General features: G+C 46.4%; 1 pseudogene; it reads right to left on the bottom strand.

Annotated features, from left to right (window-relative positions):
- Positions 1 to 392: 392 nt before the first annotated feature.
- LOC121443360 lies at positions 393 to 3,817 on the bottom strand (annotated as a pseudogene).
- Positions 3,818 to 7,181: the final 3,364 nt, after the last annotated feature.

Raw genomic sequence — 7,181 nt, forward strand, 5'->3', positions numbered from 1 at the left:
GGGATTAGAACTCTGGAAGACAGTGGGAATTGGGCCCAACGCATTTGCTCCCTGTCTGGGCACATTCCTTCTTTTGCTGTATGTAGCTGGTTCTCCTCTTCCCACTAACTCTGGGCAGCAAAAGCGGGCATGACTGTGTCCTCAGCCCCAGATAGTGTTCTGTAACCTTTCTTCTCTGTCCTCAGAACCATGCAGTGACAGCTGTGGCACTTTTAGGAACTCCCTGGGGGAGCTGAAGGTGCGGAGACCTGCAGGAACTTCCCTAGAATCACACAGCAAATCATAACTGCACAAGAAGCTGCATTACCTGATTTTTTTGAAACTTCATTTTTTTATTTTTGGAAGATAAGTTTTTAATCATATTTACGTATAGAAAACTTAAGGGTGTTCATTTAACCCAGTTTAGTGGCAAGTTCTTTGGCCTTTGCCTTTTCCGGGTTGGCAATTCGAGTCACAGATTTAGGACCCGGGACATGGCCTCCCCAGTGGCAGTGGGTCTCATCATATTTCTTGTTGTAATTGGTCCTAATAGCTTCCACCAGCTTAGCCAGAGCTCCCTTGTCTTCAGAGTCAACCTGTGTGAAGGCAACAATGGTGCAAGTCTTCCTGGGGACCAGTCGCCCCAGCCTGGCCTTTCCCATCTTCCAACACAGGGCAGGCAGGAAGACCACCAGCTCAATGGGGTCTACATTGTGGGCAATCACCACCAGCTGAGCCTTCTTGTTCTCTACCAATGTGATGACTGTATGACCCCTGCTTGAAGTACAGGTGGTCTCTTAGTTGGGACGTCCCTTTGCCAGCAGCATGGATCAGCAGTCTTTGTTTCTTCTCCTGCTTTGTCCTGGCCTGTATTCCTGCGCAAGCTTAAGCAGCTGGGTTGCTGTTTGCTGGTCCAGGGCCTGGGTGACTGGTTAGTGGCAGGAGAAAGTTTGAGCAGCTTATAGAGGATGGCCCTTTGCCACTGCAGCCTAATGTAGCGGGGCCATTTGATGAAGCGTGTGAGATCTCACTTGGTCTGGATGCCCTGCCAATGCCGGAGTTCTATGGCGTTTTCTCAAAGGATTCACCGCCTTTTTGGCTTCTGTTTCTTCAAGATGTGGGGGTGGAGGGCACCTTCTTACCTTTGGTCTTCTTTCCCTTGGGTATCTTGCTCTGCCGGAGGAGCAAAACATCAATTTTTTAAACTAATTTGTTGTTGTTGTTATGTTTTTTTTTCTTTTTTTTTTAAATATTTATTTATTTATTTTGTATGGAGTTATCCAGAAGAGGGCACCAGACCTCAATACAGATGGTTGTGGACCACCATGTGGTTGCTGGGAATTGAACTCAGGACCTTTGGAAGAGCAGGCAATGCTCTTAACCACTGAGCCATCTCTCCAGCTCCCTGTTTTTTATTTTTCAAGACATGGTTTCTCTATACCTTTGGAACCTGTCCTGGAACTAGCTCTTGTAGACCAGGCTAACTTAGAACTCACAGAGATCCGCCTGCCTCTGCCTCCCAAGTGCTAAGATTAAAGGCGTGCGCCACCACCTCCTGGCTTTAACTAAGTTTTATGCTTACTTAACATCAGGACAGCATGTATGAGGCCTGACTCTGATTTAGGGAGGCCCCCTTGGACCCTTACAGTTGTCTTAAATCAGCACAAGAATCCTTTTATCTGGGGCTACTAGGACAACTTCTGCATCTCAGCTGCTTTGTCTATCTGACGGAGACCCTAGGACATTTGTCCAGAAGTAAATGTCTAAGTAAATGTCTTCCCGGTCATTAGGTGCCAACCTCTCTTTCCCACTGCAATCCTCCAGAAATTGATATTTTCTTTATTCTTTTTTCTTCTCCTTTGAACCTAACTCACCATTGGGTCTAGTCAACTCTGCCCTCAAGACAGATCTAGAGAAATAAGGCTTCAATTAAGAACCTGAACCAAGCCTGTATCTGGCAGTGCCCTGCAAGGACAGCTTGTGTATGTTCTAAGTCACAGCGTCTGCTTTGCTTGTCTCTCCCTGTGCCCTGCTGGGTTCTGCTGCTCAGCCATTTCACCCTTTCTTTCTTTCTTTTTTAAAAGGTGCGTCTTATGATGTCTTTGTGTGATAGCAGGAGGTAGAGGCTGTGCGTGTGCGAAGGACTGTGTGGTGATCAGAGGACAACGGGAGGCAGTGCTTTCTTTCCTTCAACACTCTGTGGGTTCCAAGGAGGTTGCTCAAGTGCCGAGCCATCTTCCCAGCCCACCCTTCGCTTTCCTGCATGCATCCAGCACCTTCCTACTGCAGCTTCCCTACCCCTGCTGCTCCCACCAGGATAACCTTCCTGAGGATAGCCACAGGGCCCATGCCTTTGCTGCTTTCACCACCAAACTGCTCCACATAAGACTTCCCTTCCTCCAGACCCTAGCCCCGCCCCCACCATAAGTTCTTACTCAGGTTTCTGTTTGGGGCTGTGCTCCCTGCTTCCTGCTGAACACTCAGTGCTAACAATGTTTACCCATCACTGTAGGTGTTATTGTGTTTTGGAGGACTGGAGCAACACAACCACAGGAGAGGTGTAGAAATATCCTTCAAAAGTCAGGTGGTAGTGCCCTGTGCCTTCAATCCCAGCACTTGGGAAGCAGAAGCAGGCGGATGGATCTCTGTGAGTTCTAAGTCAGCCTGGTCTACAAGAGTTAGTTCAATTCACAACAAACACATGGCAGTTCACGACTATATAACTTCAGTTCTAGTGGCTCTACAGGGGATCTGACACCCTTACACAGACACACATCCAGTCAAAACACCAACACACATAAAATAAAATAAATTAAAAACAAACAAATAAGAACAAAAACAAAAAACCATGGCTCATGCTGTCATCACAATGTCTCTCCCCCAAACCGCCCCACCAGCAGGGTGCACAAGGCCACTCATCCCCTGTGTGGCTCCCTCCCAACCTCTAACAACTTCCTTGTTAAAGGGCCCACTAGGGAAAGTTCCTCTGTCAGCCTGAGAGTTCTAGATCTGAAAGGGACTTGGCGGGTTATGTGACCTCTGGATTCAACAGCCTTCAACAAGGCCTTTACAGTTAAGATGGCATCTTCCTTCCCTTCCTTCCTTCCTTCCTTCTTTCCTTCCATCTTTCCTCTCCACTTCTTTTCTTCATTTAGAGAGGGAGCTGTGCCCTGTTGCCCAGATTGGCCTTAAACTTTTAACATCTTAGTTTCCTAAGTGGCTGAGACTTGAGGAAGATACTTGCTCTTCTATGTATATTAAACTTTGCACACAATTTGATTATTTTTAAGAAACACATGATAATATTTGCTTATTTATGAGATAGGATTTTACACTGTAACCAAGGCTAGCCTGGAACTATGTAGCCCAGGTTGGCTTTATTGTGTCTGTAACTATTTTTGAACATTTTTTTTGAACTTCTTGCTGCAGAGCTGACTCCACATATAGACGCACTCTGACAGCTGAGAAATGACAAGACACTTGCTTTCTCACCAAGTGTTGATCCCCACCACCCAACTCCACACACCTCTTCCCAAAGTCTGCAGCTGGCCAAACCACAAATCAGAAATCCTCAGCCCAAGGTGGAAAATATTCTTGAGAAGACTGACAAGTGGTGGGAGGAGGCAGTTTTGTTCTGAGGAGTGGGACAGTATTTTGTTCCTCTTTACTTATTAATTATGTGAAATCAAGAAAGGCAAAGAGAAAGAGAATGCAAAATCTCAACACTATTTTTTCATTTTATTTGTCTGTGAAATATAGTTTCACTTCAAAATATGCGGTTGCTATTGTTTCACTTCTCCGGTGAAAACAGAGAGAAAATGTCTTACCTCTCCAGCATTCTTTCAGATTGTCAGAAACAGGAGAACAGCCTAAAATTTCCCTGAAATGCCGGTATCATGTGACCTCGGTACCACGCAGTGCCATTCTGTTATGGTTCCTGGGCCTCTTGCTCAGATACCATTTTTCAAAGACCTTCGGGATGCTTTTGGTGCCAAGTAGGTGCTGCCTGGATGCTTCGCGATGATGAACGGTCTTCTAAGTGCCTGTACAGAGCTCAAGAGAAGGAACACCGCAGCACGTAAACCGCCGTGCCAGATCGCACACAGCCGCCAAATCACATCCGCCCCTATCTCTCTGGACGACCTACCCCCGCCCCTGAAATCTAGGCCTGGCACCTTGCCCTGAGCCTCAGCCAACTGGACTTTAACAGAGCAGGATGGAAAGAGAGATCCAGATATATTCCCCTATAAATCTCCTGTGGAGCCAAACCCTGCTGATCTGTGGGCAGTGGAGGAAGGGTGCAGAAGGTGTAAGTGGAGTTTGCAAACGCTCAAATTTTCTTTTAGACAACCATAGGCAAAAGCACTTTCAAATTCTCCACTTTCTGATGCACCGGGCCTGTGCATAGCTCTTCTGCTTTCTAGGTGAAGCGCTAACGTGAAGTGAACCAGCCAAAATGTAGGTGCCATGAAAGAGCTAAATGTAGCGCTCAGAAAGCAGGAGAGACTGGTGCTGGGGCCGCGGCTCAGGGCTTGCCTGTTGTTCTGGGAGCCCCGGCTTCCAGTCCAGCCCCGAATGGACCAGACACTCCTGAGATCTCAGTACACGGAGGTGGTGGCAAAGCAATCCTCAGCAAGTTCGAAGTCAGCCTAGGCTACATGAGAAAAAGGATAATAATTAAAGAAAGAAAAACGAACAAACAGAAACACAAGAAGGGCCCAGAATTCCCAGACTGGAAAATGAAACCCACATGGTTCAGTACCCATAGCTCTGCCTTCTTTAGCAACCACTGCAGGGTTAGCTTCTGCTAAGCTGCAATTGTTAGTCTGAGATTTTGAAATTAATATTTAAATGTCTTGGGTTAAATGTTTAAGTAAGAAATTGTATATGTAAGAGTCAAATGCTATACACAGCCGTGTGAGTGGGAGGTCACGTAATGGGTTGACAGGACACAGACCGAATAGCTCACTTGGGGCCCAGCTAAGAAAGCAGGTGAGATTGATGGGCAGGAAGGGAGAGAGAAGGGAGGGGGGGACTGCAGGGCCCTTTAACATTTTGTTTTAATTTTCAAATTGAGAATATGGATGATCCTTTTTTTTTTTTTTTAAATGAAGTTTTGATCTTATTGAGCTGGGATGCGGCTTAACTGGCAGAGTGTTTCCCTAACACACGAGGCCTTGGGTTCAGTCCCTAGCACCATATAAACTGCCTGTAGTAACAGACCAGCAATCCCAGCACTTGGGCAGTAGATGTGTTAGTTTAAGGTTATCCTCAGCTATGCTCAAGTCCAACCTAGGCTTATATGAGCTCTGTCTCCAAAAACCAAACCCAAACCTGAAACCAGGTAACTGTAAATAAAGAAATTTAACTCAGAGCTATTGTGGTTAGAAATGCCTGACATCCTAGCTCAACAACAGCACACCAAGACTGACAGCTGTCTCCCATGTCAGAGACTGACTATGGCACTAGCCTCTGCTGCCTAGCGTCTAGAGAGAGGCTCTTGCTTCAGACCCATCTCCTAAGGGAAGATTATGATCCCAAAGCTGGGCCAGGGAGATGTCTCAGTGGACCAAGTACTTGCCAGGAAGCCCGATGCCTGGCACCCTCAGTGGAAGGAGAGAACCTACTCCTGACGTTAACTTCTCGTGGTCACAAGCACATTGTGGCTCTCTCTCACACACAAATTAAATTGAAAAAAAAAAAATTCAGAGGCCCAAGTACAGTTTCAGCTTCTAAACCACCATAAACTAGAAAGCACTCTAAGTTGGGTCTCTAGCAGGTAGGGACTGGTCTGCATAAGTGAGAAACAAAAACCAAAATGTGAAAACAGGGTGTCTGGGTATGAAATTTCTAACAGGTAGGGGTGTCTCCTGCCCCCCACCTGCTGCCCCTTTACCCCCTCAACACGTCTGCAGTATCCAAGCCCTAACCTGAAATCACTCAGCCAAAGTGTTCTGTTTGACTAGTCAGAGGAATTTTAAATCACATACAATATCATTTACGGTTTCTGTTCACTGTGCCCAACACATGCTGGAACCCGGGCCTCTCGCATGCCAGGCCAACACACTACCACTAGACCTGCTCCAGCCCAGATTCTCACACAGTCTCAGCGTTTTGATGTTACTTCCTGTCTGAAAAGTTAGGCTCTCAACTTTTTTTCCCCACAAGAAAAAATAGTGACGGAAAGACGAACAAGGTTTCTCCTGGTGCCTGTGACAGCAAACAGCAGCCCAGGTCGTTATGTTCAGCTTTTTGCTAGTACATTCCTTTTGAATTTGACTCGAGATCCTTGTAGCCTCTGATTAGATCATTATACATATTTTGTTTTCTAAATGTTCAAGATCCTCAAAGTAAAACATTTTCCCTAGTCAGGCTGGGGACAGAGAAGTGGGGAAAGGTGTCCCTGCGAGCATCTCAGAGGTCTGGCAGGCCAGGTCCATGATGACCACAACAACTGTGCTTTGCCTTGGGTGTTCTTAGTGTTTATGTTGGTAACAGGTGACAAAATAGGGAGAAACATGCCCTTGGGGACCTTAGAATTTGTTAGCTCGGGATAGGGAGTTGAGATATCTTGTTCCTTGACAACATGGAGAAGCCAGAGCTTACAAAGTTCAAGAAATTGAATTTCCTTAGGTATTTTATGCTTTATTCGTGTGTGTGTGTGTGTGTGTGTGTGTGTGTGTGTGTGTGTGTGTTCATGTGAAGGCCAAAGGACAACCTTGGGTTTCATTCCTCAGGTACTGTCCATCTGTTTTGTTTTGAATACAGAGTCTCTCCCTGACTTACAACTCACTGAGTAGGTCAGGGAGCCCCCGGAGCCCGCTTGCCTCTGCCTTCCCAGCATGCACCAGCACACCTAGCTTTTCCCCAAGGTTCCTGGGGTTTTAGCTCACACCCCCCTCCACTTTGACAGCAAATACTTTACCCACAGAGCCATCTGTCTAGCCCTACTTGTTGCTTTCCTTTTTTTTTTTTTTAAATTAATGAGTTAGGGTTGGAGTAATGGAGCAGTCAGCAGAAGGAATCATACCAGTTCAATAAAGAAGGCACTACTGTTGTTGCCCCACCGAAGACATGGAGAAAAATCTCAGTGAAGGCAGGCCTTGACAGGCACAGTACAAGTTACCAGGTTTGCAAGTAACTCAGCTCAGAGATGATAGAGCAGTCAGAGGCCAGCCCTGAAATCTGTAAGACACTATTGC

The sequence above is a fragment of the Microtus oregoni genome, unplaced genomic scaffold, assembly GCF_018167655.1.
Source record: "Microtus oregoni isolate MIOR12 unplaced genomic scaffold, Mior012 000105F_ref0000443, whole genome shotgun sequence".
NCBI lineage: Eukaryota > Metazoa > Chordata > Mammalia > Rodentia > Cricetidae > Microtus > Microtus oregoni.